Raw genomic sequence first — 18,696 nt, 5'->3', positions numbered from 1 at the left:
TCTTATCCTCTAAGGGAAAGAAATATCTTCTCTTTTAATAGTGAAAAGCTTGGTGCTTCTATGTTTGTGGACGCCAAAAAAACTGTTGTCAAACTGGAGGATGATTGATGTAAGTTAGGGCCACTAGATGACGTTTTGCTGGACCAGTTGAGAAGATGCAAGAAACTTGACTACAGAGAAAAAAAGTACTCTAAAAGTGAAGTAAAATGGATAAAGCTCTTGCTTGTGTACGAGGATGGATCAACGTGGCCCAACTCCCATCGTAGACATTATAATGCTCTGTGCGGGGGAGGAAATTTCATTTTCTGAGACAATCTTGAATCTCGCATGGCATTTTTCAAAAAAACCAAAGCCTCAAGTTCCTGTATCATTGGAAACAAACAAAAAAAACTACCTGATTTTTGAACATCTTTATAAATCTTCACAAGTTAATACAGAGGAGAAAAAAAAACTTATTCTTTATTATATTATGTTCTTTATATATGAGCAATAACTTGAACCAGCATCAGAAGAAAAATCCCAAGTAATTGAACTCCCTCTCCTCTCCTCTTTCTATGTGCCTTGACTTGCTCAACACAAAATTTTTGTGGGGTATACCTATCTATATACTTTGAACACATTTTAGTGATTTAGAATCCAAAGCTCATCTCCTTCCCTACATGTGTCCTGATTCCCAGCACATCAGTGAAAAATTCCCATGCTTTGAACGATCTGCACAAATATAGGCGTTGAATATCAAGAAGCTCCTTCCTTCTCCATCCAGGTGTCCAGGTCCCCGTAGGGCATGTCCATCAAAGATTGGTTGCCCTATCTTGCTTGAAGGCAACCTTTTTGACCTGGCATGTATTGCCTCCTGTTTACCATGTCCTTGTCAAATACTGATGTGAATGGCAGTGAAATTTTGATATGATTGTGTTTAGTACTGCAAAGAAGGGTGTTTTCTTAAAATATATATTTTTAAAAATTTTATTTATTTTTTACATTAACATTTTAAAACTACTTTAAAAAATAATGTTTTTTTCACGTGAAATAAGCATCAAATTATAAATATTATCTAATCTATGTACTTGTGGGACATCAAACATTGTACGTAGAATTAAAAAACAAAGAAAGAATATATGAATGATATAATCATAAATTATCATTCTTATTAAATTGTGCCTTGTTCAGCATTTCGTGGGATCATGGATTCCTTGCTTTCAGTTTCGAAAAAAATAGAGGCAATTTGAGAAGGTAGAGGATAGAGAAGCTGCTTGGGGACAGAGGAAAGGCTTGTGTTTAAATTATTGCAATATTATAAGGAAAATACTTGAGATTTTATTGGTAAAATAGTCAAAGTTGTTAATTTAATTTATTTCTATATATGTTAGTATTTTATTCAAAATAAAAATTATAATAGCTTATTAATTAAATTCAAATTACATATGAAATTGAACTCAATTTCACACATGAATTGGCTATTAGGACCCTATTTATTTGTTGAAAAGTAATTTTTTTTTAAAAGTAAATTTTGGGAAAATAAATTATTTTTTGATGTTTGGTAGTATAATAAAAAATAAATTGGAAAACACTTTCTAGTGTTTAGTTATATTATGGAAAATGAACTGGAAAATAACTTATTAATGTGTAATTTTTTTAAATTTATTAAAATAATGAAGAACAAATCTTACAAATTAAAAAAGTTGAATGAGAATGAAATTGAAAAAAAAATATAATTTCATAAATTATCTCAAATAAAATAAATAATAAAGATCAAATCTAAAAAATTAAAAAATTAAAAGATGAAGAAATTAAAATAATAATAATTAACATTTCATAAATTATTTCAAATAAAATAAGTAACAATAAAAAAAATGAGGACCAAATTTGATAGATAAAAAATTTTAATTAAAAAATGATAAGGGAAAAACAAATAATAATTATAAAAATAAGGAACACAATTAATATAAAAATTAAAAGTTTGAAATTGAAAAAATAATATATATAGCAATCAAAAATTTTGAGAACCAAATTTGATATAAACAGCAAATAATATGACATCTCATCTATAAATTTTTTACAACTTTCAGAAAATATTTTCCACCCAAAATAAAAAGAAAACACTTTTCTTGAAACCAAGTCAAATTTTTTCTTTGACTGGAAAGTGTTTTTCGTTGACCGGAAAATGTTTTTTGTTAACCAACTTTTCTAATGGCAAACAAACACAGAAAAGTTTTGAAAAATGGCTTTTCCAAAACTAGTTTCGAGAAACAAACACGGCCTAGAACTCATTCTATCTCTACAGTTCAAAAATCATGAACAATATAGAGCCCGTTGCCTTCTAGTTTTATGTTCTTATTGTGTTTTATCAAAAATTATTCTTCTAAGTTTCTATTGATATCCTTTTGTTTTGATGTTCCCAATTGTTAGTTCTCTTCAACACTATTTTTCAAAAAAAAATTTTTTTTATGATTTTACTAAATAAAATGAAAATGATATCAAAGGGCTATATATATATATATATATATAATATATATATATATATATGTGTGTGTGTGTGTGTGTGTGACATTTATTTCTTAGTTTTAAAGTTAAAAAAAGACATTATGGGCCTGTTTAGGAGTGTAGTTGTGGTTATAATTGCTTTTCAAAATGTTTTTTGTATTGAAATGCATCAAAATAATATATTTTTTTTAATTTTTAAAAAATTATTTTTAAAATCAGCGCATCAAAACAATCCAAAACATAAAAAAAAATTAATTTTTAACCAAAAAATACATATTTTAAAAACACGGGTATAATAGCATTTCCAAACACTCTCTAAAACTATCTTAGCCATCCTAAAAAATAAGAAGAAAAAAAACCACCTAAATTATTAAATCATATCTATTAAATCTATTCAAGTGAGTTGATTCAATAACTTGGTGATTTAAAATTTAATTTAACTTAAAAAGTCAATTTGGGACTAATTTTGTCAATTAAACTTTAATAATTTTTTAATTTTTTAAACATTATTTCTTTAATTTTTTAATCTAAAATAATGTGATTTAAGTTTTTTTTTTCTAAATTATTTTGGAATAAACCTAGATTGATTTAACGACAGGTGAGTTCACCTTACAATCCCGCCATCCGGCCTCATTATTATGTATCAAATTATTAGTAATATGAATATCTTTTGATTGCATTTAACTAGTTTAGGATCCCACCCCAAGTCACAAAATGCCCGAGCAGGAAAGCAGAGCATTAAGGTGGAGCTGTCGGCTTCCAAAAACTTGTCCTCCATCTGCTTGCTTGCTTACTCCCACAGAAAGGTCAGCCCAAATCTGATACAGCTTACTGCATCACCATGACCTGTTTGCATGCTTCCATTTCATTACCAGGACTAGATTCTTCCATTTCAGATGTACTAAATACTGTTCATAGATCCAATGTTCAGAAGGTTCTATGGTTTGTCGAGTACAGAAAGTTTGATAAACTAGAGGGTTGATCCAGTTTAAGATATCAAAAGTTCCATGGCTTGTCTAAACAGAGTAGAGCTATCAGATTAATTCTCCTGTGATGCAAGCTTCTTCATCTGCGTTCAACACTTGAGTTTCACTTATTTTTGCACTGAACCGCTTCTTGAGATTCTCATCAGTCAAATGGCCTTCTCTTGAATATGAATCATTGGTAATCTCAAGGAAATGACCTCTCTTGTTGCTTCCAAGATCAATGGAGAACTGCTTCTGGCCTGCTCTCATCATTTTTGAAGAACAAGAGCTATTACTTTCGTAGCATGCAGGCTCCACATTTGAAAGAACTAGAAAGATGAAAAGCCAGGAACCTGATGTGGAGGGAAAAGAAGTCTTGCAGCTGTACCAATCTCTTCTAATGTCCTTGTAAACAATTGAAAACCATTGTTCTTATTCTTTCCGCAAGGAATGATAATGTTACTGCAGTTTGTGCTAATTGATGCTTCAGAAATCTGCATGCATGGTGCAACATTTGTCAAACAAAACCCCGACAGATGAACCAAACCATGATCTTCAATACAAAAAGGAAAAAAATAATTTGAAGAGAAACAAAAAGGGAGAAAGAGAGATGAATCAAAAACTTCTCACTTTTAAGGCTGCTGAGAAAACACAGAACTCAGAGTTGAATGCATAATAGAATGAGGACACCACTCATTTGGTAGCCTTAAGAAATATAAACACAGATAAGACAGAAATCATACCATACTTACGCATACCTAAAATTCAAGAAAACTACGATCAATTCAAGACCACTCAGGAAGAAAAACAAGGAGATCCTACCCACTACCATATCGATTTTAAGTGCAGATCTCTTATCCCATGTATTCATTTTTATTTTTTTTTACTCTTATTGTTAATTGTCACTAAAGGAAATGATACATGAAATAAATTGATGTAGATGAACAAAGCTTGCATGGAAAATCAAAGAATTCTTTATCGACTTTTCCCCCTCAGAGCTAACCTACAACCTCTTTTATACAAGCAGCAGAGGATATGCTGCTTAGAATGTTACGCAATTGCCATCTCTTCTGTTGCATTCCCTTCTTTAAAAGGTATATCTCCCATTCATTTTTTGTTAATTATGCTCTGTTGACAGGAGAATGTTACCTGACGGGCACCTTAGATTTGAATTATTGACAGCAACAGTATCCGACACAACAGATTTAGTCCTACTTCCAGGGAAGGGAGAGTCCCAGTTCAACTATGAACCGTTTCAGGTATGATTGGAGGCGATGGCAACTTAACTCAGGAGGGTTTCTAGACATATAATAGCGTATTGCAGACTTGAAATCTGAAAGTTTTGGAGAAAGAAGACACATATGCAGCTTGTTTTTCTCTTTTAATGACGAGTAATTATGACAGTAAACTTCTTATTGTAATTACAGCATGGAGATGGCAATGGCACTTACTTTATTCACCTTCCCTTCTTCAGATGCAGGCCATCTAGCAGAGTCTAACCAAAAACAAAAAAGAAATGAAAAATCCTTCTATCTCTGTGGAAATAAACTAAGAACTCTTTTCGAAGGTTATCGCAAACATTATAAAAGGGGACATATCAAAGCATCATAGGATTTTGACTCCTTGCTGGAAGTAACTAATTGTTGCGGACAGTTCTCATAAAACATCGGAGATAGGCACTTCCACGTATAATAATATAAATTATATATTAAACCTTACCTAACAATTTAAGTTATTGGATTAAGATGATTTTTTAATATGATATCAGAGCCTTGATGACCTAGTAATCACGAGTTTGAATCTTATCATTTCTATTTTTTGATAAAATAAAGCACAAGGTAATGTGGCCCTGTGCAAGTTTCAAGTCCAAAGGGCTTTCATTTGAGGGGGTGTATTGGAGAATAATATAAATTATATCTTGAAATCTCACCTAACAGCTTAAGCTATTGGGTTAAGATAATTCTTTAACATGGTATCAGAGCCTTATAACTAAGCAGTCACAAGTTCGAATTTCATCATTCCCATTTATTTGATAAAAATCAAGCACAAGGTAATGTAGATTTGTGAAATTTTCAAGCTCAAAGGACTTTCACTTAAGGGGGTGTGTTAGAGAATAATATAAATTATATCTTGGAATTTCACATAACAGTTTAAGCTATTGAGTTGAGATGGTTTCTTAACAATATAGACATAACGTTTGTAGTTTTGCATTCTACTCCATGGTGAAAATGGAAGTCATTAGCTCACTCAAGTCCATGAAGGGCACTGAAATCACAACTAGGAATTCTGCTAGTGTTATGCTGTAATCTGGAAGTTCATCGCGCAAATCTTGGGAACACAGCTAGTTTCAGACACCAAATTTACTTGTAACTTTCACAGAATTGATGAGAATCACACATGCCAAAGCTTAAGCCCTCAAGTAGTTGCTGAAAAAAATGCTGGCTCTTAGGCATTCTGATATCTATTCTCACCCAAAATTCAAGAATCAAATGGACCCCAAGATTACAGCGTGTATGATCAACACAAGAAGATCATTAAGATAAATTTGTGTTCTTCATTTCTCAAAACTCTCTTAGAAGCATAGATAAGCATACATAATGATAGACAAAAAATGATCACTTTACCTTCAAAAAACCACCACGTTTGTTCTGTCCAGCATTCAAGCAAAACACTTACAAAGTAAAAGGAAAGAAAATATAATTATTCAAATTGAAAAAGAAAAAGAAATGAGGTAGAGAGTACCAATAAAAGCATACTGGGCATTGGGGTAAGAAACTTTTGAAACAATCATCTTGTCTTTGATCTTCAAGTGTTTTTCTTCTGGGGTTATAAAATATTTGTGTACCCTCCGATTAACAAAGAGTGAAATTAAAAAAAAATCATATAAACCCAGAAATTATATATTTAAATGATATATTTTTAATTATCATAACTCTTAATTCACAAGTTTAATTTAAACAAATAATCTATCAAATTGAAGAACTCGTGACATATTATAATTAGATATCAAATTCAGACTATAATATTCATTGACGAAAGACTAGATTTTGATGATTTAAAAATTATTAACTCATCATTTTTTAATTTTTTTTTTAAATTTACTATTACATACCTCAAATTAATTTACCAAAAACATATAAAATTATTTTAAATGATTTTTACTCCATTAATATATCACCTACTCTTTAAAAGGGATTAAAAAAATCAAATATCATAAAATTCCTAATTCCTAAACGTTTCTTATTAACCTTACTATGTTTGCAAAAGCTCGCTTAAAATGTAAGAATAGAGAATACATACTTTAAATTGGTAAAAAAAAAAAAGATTTTGATCCTACATCAAACTTCCTCTTTGATCTTTCTCTTCCTCTCTCTCTTATGTATGTTTTGATAATTTAACAAAATAAACGTAAGTTATTATAAGATCTTTTTTTTTTAATTCTCTAAATTATTATGTAATTACTAATATACTCACTATTACTTATAATACCATTAATTAATAAAAAAAAGACATAATAAAAAAACGTAATTATATTATATTATTTTTTTCTATTGTTTTTTTTTTTGGGCTTTCATAGAATCAATATCAACAGGCTACGTCCCGGTATTATATAGACCCAGCTGAAGCCCACCACACGATTCTGGTCATTAAAGAAAAATAACCTTGTGCTTTTACTTTCAACATGAATGCTATGTTACAGGAAATCTGGTGTGTGCATATAACACTAATAATTTATTGGGATTAGGGAACAAACTATTATTGGCCTTCGTTTAAAGAAAATAAATAAATAAAAACATTGGATTTCAACACATTTTAATTTATCAACTTTTTTTCTTACGATCAAAGGTATCTTCAGATTAAATTTGTGTCTCGTCCAGACAATTTTAAAAACTCTATACATTCAAGATAATATATTTTTCCATGATAGAGCTCCAAGGTCCATGATATATCTTTCTTTCTATTGGTTTGCAAATATATATATATATATATATATATATATATATATATATAGCAAGGTCTAATAACTTAAGGTTTTAAGTTGATTTGAGTGGAAATATTTCTTTAACATGATGTATTATACTATAAATTTAAACATATTAAATTGTTGGGTAATAAATTGTTGTATTGTATCGTGCTGTGAAATTAAATATATTTATTTGTTAAGAAATAACTTAACTTAAATCCATATGGATGGAAAGGATAATTAAAAGTATCATTAAAGACATCACTTAAATTAAATATTTTTTAAGAAACTAAATGAACACTTTCTTTCAATTAAAAAAACACAAATATAATAAAAAATTACACTGTTTTTCCCCCAAATAATAGAACTACTAAATAATTTAATTAAAATACGTACATGTTGGGAGCTAATACACTTAAGATAAAATAATTGGATTCAATTATTTTTAAAATATTTAAGGGTATTAATTATGTCGTAATTAAATATTATTAAATTACTATATTTAAAACAACAATGATTGAGGATAGTTAATTTGAAGTTAATTTTGTTTTTTAAATAAAATAAGTAGTCTTTCATTTCGATTATTATTTTACAACGTCCAAGAACAAATTATGGAACTAGTGAAATCAATCTCTCTGGCTGGCAAGTAGAGCAACTGCAGATAAGCCATATAATTTAGCTCAGAAACAAAAGGGCTTACGTCACATTCCATGGTCTCCTAGTCTGCGTTCCCTATCTCTGCACCGAGTAAAAGAATGGCAAAACACTGTACATATAGAGCAGAAGATGAGAAGAAAAAAGATAACAAAAAAAAAAAAAAAAAACTTTATATGATAATATACATGTGGGTGTACTGCGTTTATGTATCATTTTAAGCAGAAAATTTACAAGCAACAAGTTATTTATTTTTATTAATATAATATAGGAAGAATAATTTCTTGATATTAGGTCTATTGGGACTGCAAAATCCATTTACCGACCAATTTATTCATACACAGTTATATATGTTAAATCAGGATTATTTTTATCTATGATGATCACCGATCAATGCATCCAGAAGCATGTGACAAAATTATCCAAGCTCTAGACACTACATGCCAAGAAAGCTAGCATTATGTGCCCTGAAATCTGATGATTTACTATAGTGTGTGGGTGTTCAGCAATGTTGCATTTATACGAAGAAAGAAGCGGTGATGTGACTGTAAGAATTCTTGAATTCATATAAAAAAAATTAATTTTAAAAAATTAAAATTGATTTGAAAGAAATTCATCAAGTAATTACACCTTTACTCGTTAAATATAACGAATCAATAAACAAGAATATAAAGAATATAAGAATGAATACCACAAAAATAATTGATTTTCAAAGGTTCATAAGAAATTAAAAAATAAGAGCAAATTCTTAGGTACAAGTTTTATTTTTGAATAATTAATTTATCTTCAATAATTTAAAAATTCTTAATACAGGTTAAATAACCTTATTTATATTAGGTAAAACAACATAAACAAAACTAGAAAAATAACAAAAAAATCTAAATAAAATAAAAAAATAATTATATATCAACTAAAAAACTAATAAAATTCATGCATGATATCTCTTTGTCTTTATGGAAGAGCTTTTTAATTTTTGATCTTTATAAAATAAAACCTTTAAAATTATTTAGCAAAATTTCCATCGGATCAAATCTAAAATTATACCCATTAATATAAAATTATACATTATAAAAAAATAGGCTCAATATACATACAAGTAGAAAAATAAAATTTTATAGGAAATGTAACCCAAATATCCTAAAATAATTCATTGAATATCTTTTAAATCTTTTAACTCTTGACCTTAATTATAATAGATGTAATTAATAGATGTAATGAGTAGCGTGATGAGCTTGGATAGAAATCAATGATTTCAACGTCCATGATTAGTCCACAGACTGCCAGAACAAACTCTTCCTACAGAAGGAAAGAACCTAGGATACAAATCACAAATTACATGGAAACTTGAAGACTTTGTCCTCATATCTAATGACAAAAAAATTCTGACAATACAAGGAAGTAATGGCATTAGTTTTTATTTTTTATTTTTTATGGGATAGAGTATTCTACGAGATCTATGTATAGTTTAGGTCATGAAATATGGAATCCAATGATAATACACACACTCATAAAATCATGTTATTTTGACTTTTAATGAGATATTGTGATTGGAAAAAGTAATTAATTCCCTTTTAAACGTCGTGTTAGTTTTAAATATTTGACTCACAAACTACTAAGAACATTGATGATTACCGTGAGAAATCTATCAATTGGAAAATGCAGCTAAAGCAGAAGACAAACATGAAAAAATCTCCCAGGAGCTTCATGTAAGATCTACTTAGGCAAAATAACATTTTTAAATGCTAATTAAAGAGTTAATGTAGTCTTTTGTTGTGTCCAAGATCATCTCATACAATTTCATGATAGCTTGGATTCAGGGATGGGACAAGAGGCTCTCAATAACATGTGTGTGTGTGTGTGTGCGCATGAATTACGTAGCATATTAACATGACAGTAATGATTGATTTATATCTACAGAGAAAAAACTAGGAGGTTTTCTTGAATTTAAAATTATTCCTCAAGTTTATGCGTGGAGATTTTGTTTGAGGGAGGAAGCCTAGAAGCCCTAGTCGATCCATAAACAGTAATGCGATATAATGCAGGGAAGCAGTAGTGTTCTTCAAGGAGCTCCTTACAGGTTATTAGGATCTTCACCATAAACCTAGCATGAGGAGCAGAAAGGAAAATGTAGCCAAGGAAAACCTGCCAACCTCTTCATCTCTTCTACCATATGGAAGCAAAAACTGAGTCGTCGGCAAATCATCCTTGGCTGCATCAAACTTTATGAGCCTCCATGCAAGGCCGCTACAGTGAGACAGCAACTGAAGCAAGAAGGACACCTTGTCCTGGAGGCTTTAGAAGGAGAGATGGAGGGATAAAAAGAGAGTTTTCTGTGGTGAATATCAAGAAGAAAGATTGGATGAATGGAGGAGGCGACCTACGGCCTTAAATAGAATATTGAAGGGGTGAGAGGTGGCGATGGTGTGCTGAGATTTGTGGTAAAATATCTTGCAATATTTTACGCATTATCTACAGCCGAGGCAACAGCGACAGCTCCCATGTCAGGATCTAATTTTGGACCCGGCTGAAAAAAGTGATGAGGGATCCTTTCATTCCTTTTTTGTCATTGAATCGAGTAATATTAGCAAAATACTCATGAAGTTGTAATTAATTATTGTATATATTTTTATTAGAAAATAATATAAATTATTTCTTGGTACTTCACCTAACAACTTAAGCTATTGGCTTGAGATGATTTTTTTGATATGATATCAGAGCCTTATGACCAAGCAGTCACGAGTTTGAATTTCACGATCTCCATTTATTTAATAAAAATTAAGTATAAGGTAATGTGAATCTGTGCAATTTTCAAGCTCAAATGACTTTTATTTAAGAGGATGTATTAGAAAATAATATAAATTATATCTTGGATCTCACCTAACAATTTAAAATATTAGATTAAGATGATTATTTAAAATATTAAGTTGAGATGATTATTTAATAATTTTGTGTAAAAAGAAAGCGGTACTTTCCAAGAAGCTATTATGACATAATTCGAAGAGATTTTGCCTTACCCATGTCAAAATCAATACTCAGAAGATAACTTCTACACGTTGTAATGGCTAAAAAACAAAATTTTAAAAGGATAACAACATGGCTAAACGATTTTGCGACTTTTTTCTTCATTGGGTGTGCGTCAAGATTGAAAGATTTAAGCATAACGAGACATTATTTTGACTTCCAAAATCACTCTACAAACTGTTTGTTTCCATGAATCCAGGAAGTAACCATGGTTTATTATTTGGCTGAGAAACCATATCAGTTCGAGCTTGTGCTTGTTTCACCATGTAGGTTGGCAAATCATACGGGGGAGGCGCCAGAGCTTGGGTCTGATAATGGGATTGTGTGAATACCTTGACTACTGGTATGGCGGATGTAGACGGGACATCGTCAAATCACACCTTTCCTCCAGGAACTTCTGATATGGCTAAAATCACTACACGTAAGAAGAAGAAGGACTGTGTGAAGAAGAAGAAGCATCGAAAGGCGCAAAATAGAGATGGGCGCACATATCAGAAATCTGAAGTTGAGACGTCATTGAATACTATATATGACCTGGCCATTATTACAGTACTGTATGGAGAGGAGGTTCTGAAGAGTCAATGTCAAGAAATGGTAGATAAGGAGGTTGCGGAATGGGTGAAAACGGCATAATTCCTTCCCGTTTCTGCAATAGACATTTATTTTTACCATATCTACTAAGATCATGTTTTCTGGAATACTAGAGCTCCAGGGAGTGGTCCCAAAAGACATGTGATTAGAAATGTCATTGATAGTTTATCAACTTGATTTATGTTGCATTGCTAAGATTCATTGATTCTTTTGTGTATAGATTAGGGGAAAATTGCAATATAAAATGGCATGGTATAGACTCACACATGGTAGGTCAAGAGATTTATTTGTCATGTGGAATAATGAATTTTTGAGGTTGTAAATATTGAATTTAGCTTTTATTGGATTGCTTTGTTTGGTACTCAATGTCGTACATATACGGCGTTGCGGGAATTATCTTCCTGGATTGAGAATGGTCGGGAATGGTGTGGAAAGAAATGACAAAAAATGCTTGTCCTTTATTAGTAGAAAGAGGGAATAAGAGTCGTCATTTAATATTTTGGTTACAATGAACTTTAACTGGTCTCAGAATTCAGGTAAGGGGACTGATTGCATAAAAAAAAAGGTATTAACATTCATAATACGCCTTACCTGAGGTAAGATTAATTGTTTATATGTTTGATATAAATTAAGAAAATATTGTGTTTTCTAACTATTGGTCTATTTATGGTCGAAGAAAAGTCTTTCTCGGTAAAGAAATCATTGTCTTATTAGGTTAAAAATTTAACTAGTCTAAAAAAAATAAAAGAAATTATATTTTTATTTAATATTAGAAATATATCTTACGTATAAGTTCATAATCTCGAAAACTAAATTTTTTTGGTATTTTTTGAAATATAGGCCAAGTTCTCATGACTTTAATAAACAAGTTATTAAATCCAAAATGCATGCAAATATATAAGACTATTTTTTGTGATTTTTTTTAATATAATAAAATATATACAAGTATAATTTATTTTTGAGAGACTTGGCTAGATACAAATTAAAATAGAAATTATATTTTTGAAGGAAAGATTTTTTTGTTGTTTTCATTTTTTGGGAACCAATTCGTTTAATATCAAAAAAGCGTCTCATATAGTGTAGGTTACAATTCAAAATATTAAATATGAAATGGTGAAAACAAAAGCGGAGAAATCAAAATTTATTGCAAAATTGTCATCGAACCTTTGAAAATTTAACTAAAGTCACGTTTAGCAAAACACAATAATATGTTTTAAATCGAACAAGATATCAATTTAAAAACAAATTATTTACTATTCAAAATCGATTAAAAAACAAGCAAACATCAAACTCAAATATAAACCATGAATTAAAAAATTAAATTTCAATTAGCAATAACACTCCATAAAAATAAATGCATTGCCCAACACAAATTATTAAATCAAAAACACATCAGTTCAAATAAATAGTGTCCAATCAGTCCAAATGTTATATAAAATCATAAATATTTGTCTCAAATTCCACAACATTATAACAATTTATCAATAAATAAATAATTTTGAGGTCATGAATTAATCATAAGAATTAATTGGAGAGATTGTTGTGACCAAGGAAACAATGTTAGAAGACTTCTGAAATTGTAGGAGTAGTGGCGGCACATGCATCCACGTGCCACCATCTCTACCGACACGTAGGTTTACTTGCCATCGCATGGGAAGGTAGAAAACAAGTGTATCTAGAGCAGTTCCTCCTCATCTTCCTTGTGTTGGTGATGAGTCTTACCATCACCTCCGAAAGGAATAAAACGCAACAAACACTTGATTTTATTTTTTATTTTATTTTAGATTTGTTTAAGCTTTCTATTTCAATCTTCCTCTTCATTTGTCTCCATCAATTTGAGCTACTATTAGTAGCAAAGAGGAAGGATTGAGGCCGTGTTTTCTAGTTATGGTGGGTCAGTCATGGTTAAGGTTGGCTTAATGAAAGAAAAAGGGTTTTTGGGTCTGTTTTTTAGCTTGATTGACAATGAATGATAGTTGTGGTTTAGTGTTTATATGTTGTTGAGTTGTGTTAATGTGTTGAAGAAGGTAGCTAGGTTGTTGTTTTTAGGGGTTACTGGTGGATGGATGAGAAGGGATTTTGTTTTCAGCCAAAAAAACAAGAGTTGTTCAAGGCTGGTTGAAGGAGATGAAGAAGATGGACTAGTATAGGAGGGTTTCGAATGGAAGTGTGGGTGGCGGTTGTTTAGGTTTGTTGGGAGAAAATAAGGATGTCTAGCGTAATGGTTGAGAGAAGGAGTTGTTAATCAGAAGAGAAGGAAATGTTGTATAAGAGAAGAGGAAAATGGTGGCCAGTTAAGGCAAAGAGGTAGTTCAGTTTTGACAATAGAGAGAGAAGTAAATATGCATAGCCAGATTTGTGAAGATGAAAGGGACAGCTAACAGAAGAGAGGCAATGACACAATTGCCAAAAAAAAAATAAGGTAAGGTTTTTTCATGTTGTGGGTATTTTCTTTATGTTTTTTTTTTTTTTTCTGGCTCTCCCCCCTTTCTTTGTGCATGTTAGACAACTATTTATAGGTAAATAAGTTTGTTATTTTTAAATGTTTGGTGACCAAGCAACCAAAAAAAAAATTTGATCCCTCAACTTTTTTTTCACTTTTAATCCATATTTATCCATTTTGATTTTTTCTTATAAGTATTTTTTGTATTTTTTTTTTTAAGTAACACCAATGTCAATTAAGAAAAGTGCCTTAACAAAACTAAATGCATAGGAAAAACACTAAAAATGACACAAATACATCAAGAACATATTTATTTATTATTTATTTTTTGAAAAATACTTCAAAAATAGGGTAACAAATTAGGTAGCAACACTCATGTTGACACGAGATTTAATTGTATGGTTGTTTTTCTATATGCTGAGGGTAGTTTAGCATATAGGAAAATATTGTGAAAGGAGTTAACTATTCTAAAGTTTGCATTTGGATGGTCATTATATGTTATAGGTGATTGTAATGAAACTTTGGTTCAAATTGAGCGAAGTAATGGGTTTTTAAATAGTGTTGGGAAAGGAACTTTTAGAAGTTTTTGTCTATTTGTGATCTCTTAGAGATTCCTTTGTAGGGTCACTAGTATACTTGGTTTTAAGGCTCATCTATAAGCCATTTTGATAGCTATTTTTCACATCTAAATGCTATGTTGAGTTTTTCTAAGCATAAACTTTTCAGGTTAGAGAGAAACCTCTCAAACCATTGTACCATTGTTTATGGTAGAGAATACAGAGATTGCAGTAAAAAGTCTTTCCATTTTTTAGATTATTGGTTGATGCATAAGTCTTTTTATTCTGATTTAAAGATGATGTGAGCCTCACTCTCTTATGATTGTTAAATCACTTCTATATCATTAAGAAGTTTAATGGACTAAGAAAAAAATTATGAGAGTGGAGTTTTAATACCTATAGAATCTTGGAGAGTAAGACAAAATTGATAGAATCTAGAATTACAGCTATTGAGAATGAGGTTGAAAGTAAGAGTCTGATGGATGTTGAATATGCAAAGTTGATGTGTTTGAACTCTAAGATTAGAAATTTGAGCAAGCATCTTGAATCTTTCTAGAGGAAAAAAAAAAGAAGAAAGAAATAATTGGTGCAAGTTGGGTGATAGAAATATTAGATTCTTTTAGCTCTCGGCTTCTTTAACCAACCAAAAAAACTTTATTGATACAAAAGTTATTGGTGGGAATGGTATTTCTAGCCCTTCAGAGATCAAATTTCAGGCTACGACTTTCATTTCCAACTAGTACAAAAGTATTATTATTGATATATCGTATGTAAAGGGTATAAGGTTTAAGACATTAAGTAATGATTCTTCAACTTGGTTATATAAAGAGATCACTTTGAAGGAGGTGAAGGATGCAATATGGAGTTGTGATAGGTCTAAAGCTCTAAGACCTGATGGTCTTAATTTCAATTTTTTTATATATATATATAAAAAAAAAAAAACATGATTTGGAAAGGAGATCTTTTATTATATTATAGGAAATTGCATAATATAGGTTGTATATAATTAGGAAAGGTTGATAGACTTACTCTTGTGTTTAGATCTTTGAAGGGCTTATGCTATAACAAGATAGGTTCACTCTTGTGTTTCAATTCAGTCTTGCTTCACCAATTGATACAATTGTTAAGCTCTGATTTCAAACTTCAGGATTTAAGCATTGTTTATTATTTTTTAAGGATTGAGGTCCATCCTACTAGTATGGGACTCATGTTATGACAAGTGTATACTTGACATCCTTCATCAAGCAGGTTAACGACACTATAGAGGTTCTCTGGCTTTAATATTTATTGCATGATCTGCATATTACACTTACTTCTGTGCCTATGATTTAGTGTGATAATCTGAGTATTACTTATTTGTTTGTAAATTCTATCTTTCATGCTTGTACTTAATATGTTGAGGTTGATTATTATTTTGTATGTGACAAAGTTGCTAAGAAAGATATTCAGATTCATTTTATCTCTTTCAAGGATTAGCTTGTCGATGTTTTTACTAAGCAATTTCCTACTACTACTTCTTTTACTAGTCTTCGATTTAAGTTTCGTGTTAATCCTCCACTTACAGCTTAAAGGGATGTATTATAGAAAATTGCATAATATAGGTTGTATATAATTAGGAAAGGTTGATAGGCTCACACTTGTGTTTAGATCTTTATAATAAATATTGTATATTGCCCTATATATATAAATAGAAAATGTTGGCTAATTAATTGGTTAAACCTCTTATTATTCTTAACTTACTGATTTTAGAATTTTTCAAGACTAATCAAAGTCGGGAATGATAATGCTTATATTACTTTATTTTCTAAGATCAAAAGTGCTTATATATTCATAGAGTTTAGGCCTATCAGTCTCATGAATGGTGTATTTAATATCATTGACAAGCTTTTATCTTTGAGGTTACTTTCATCTTAGAGAAACAAATTCTTGATTCTTCTCTTTTTAAATAACCGTTATGATTAGAAAATTTAAAACTATTGAGTAAGGTTATGAGAATGGTTTCATATGAATTCAATAATTCTTCAGATTTGGATTATGTATGCTTGCAATAGGGAGCGGGGAGAGCTTTAAACTTAAAGACGAAGGATTGATTTGAAATGTTGCATTGCTGCAAGAAAGTTAGAGAATAAGGATTAAAGAACACCACCACATGAGAAGCGGCGGCGGCGGCAGTGTGGCACCGCAAAACAGTTCATTATCGGGAATTGAAGGACTCGTGAATCAAGGCACTTTTAGCACTCAATACAAAATGGCAGGAGCTTGGGATGCCTTCGTCCACCAAGGTTTCCTTGGTTTGCCAAAAAGAGTACTGTGTCTCCCTTTTATTTTCAGATCCCTCTCTTTCTTATGTCACAGATAAGATGTATGGAGGCTGAACCGATGATTTAAAGCGGATTATAAGTATATTTATATGCAATAACTCGGTGTAGTTCATTGTAGACGATGCAAGAACAGGGAAATTGTTCCCTAGTTTTCCATAATTTGTTTTTATTATCTCTACCGACTAGCTAGCTCTTCTAGGAGGCCGTGTAGTTTAAAATTTATTGGATTTTGTTCTGGTTGTTCTCGGTCAGACCATTACAGACTTGTTCTATCAATTTGCCTGGCTATTGCCCGAGAGTCAAGACAGCCTATGTTAACAGTTGCAATCTTGCATGATTAGCATTATCCTACAGTGGGTCTCGCAGCTTTTAGCATGAGATGTGTATTTTATTTTTATTATTATTGACGTCAGTGTATAAACTAATTTACGCACACCTTAACTAATTTTAAAAATTCTAGAATTAATAACTATATAAACATGCGATATATATTATTGTAGACAAGTATCATATAGTAGAGCTAGCAAGAGCTCTACTAATATAGCAATACCAAGTTGAATTTTGGAAGATGAAGAAACAATGAGGAACAAGCCAAGCTGTCAAAGAATCATTTCAATCTAAAAATTTAAGTTGTTAGGTGAGGTTCCAAGAAATGATTTATATTATTCTCTAACACACCCCCTCAAGTGAAAGTCTTTTGGGCTTAAAATTTACACATACCTACATTATCTTGTGCTTAATTTTTATCAAATAAATGAGGATGGTGAGATTCGAACTCGTAACCGATTGGTCATCAAGGCTCTGATATTATGTTAAAGAAATATTTTAATCTAAAAATTTAAACCATTAGGTAAGATTCTAAAAAATAATTTATACTATTTTTTAACACAAGCAGTCAAGTGAAAAAAAAAAAAAAAAAAGGAGGAGATTTGTGAAAGGGAAACATGCATGCACATTGAAGCCAGGCACTGAACATGTTCTAGACAAACAAAACTTCTGGCTGTATTAAATTTGGACAAGGAGCCAAGGATCACCACCAGGCAAAGTTCAATGTTCGAACAAAACCTTTTGTTTAATTTATGATGTCGTAATATTTTATCAATTTAAGTGTTTGTTTGGTAATGTAATGTATAATGTTTTTTTAAAAAAATTAATTTAAAATACATCAAAATAATATTTTTTAAAATTTTTTATTTTTTATATTAATATGTTAAAATTTTTTATTTTTTATATTAATATGTTAAAATTATTAAAAATATATATTAATTTGACACTAAAGTTGGGTTTGTTTATCTCATACATTTTATCTTATCTTAGTGGATTGTATTGCTTCTTTCGGTCGGTTTAGATAAAATTTGAAAACCCCACACCCAATCACCACTCATGATTGGAGCAAAAAGGTGGTGCCTCTTTTATGGATTTTGATTTTTAAATTATCACAATTTACCTAAAATTTTGATAAATTAGCGCGAGTAAAAAAAATAACTAGAAAATAAATATAAATCTCAAATACCCTAACTCTAAACTATAATCCTAAATTTCAAAAACAAATCTAAACAGTAACATTAATCATTGGCTTTACAGAAACACTAATTAGGAACCCTAAAAACAAAACTTAACTAAATATAATAAAATCTTTTGTTTTTTTTCTTATTTTTTTTCTTTTATTTTTTTTATTCTATCATTTAGTATGGAG

The sequence above is a fragment of the Populus alba genome, chromosome 19 (genome assembly GCF_005239225.2).
Source record: "Populus alba chromosome 19, ASM523922v2, whole genome shotgun sequence".
Taxonomy (NCBI): Eukaryota; Viridiplantae; Streptophyta; class Magnoliopsida; order Malpighiales; family Salicaceae; genus Populus; species Populus alba.
The sequence above is the reverse complement of the archived record's forward strand: the minus strand, read 5'-3'. Positions refer to the sequence as shown.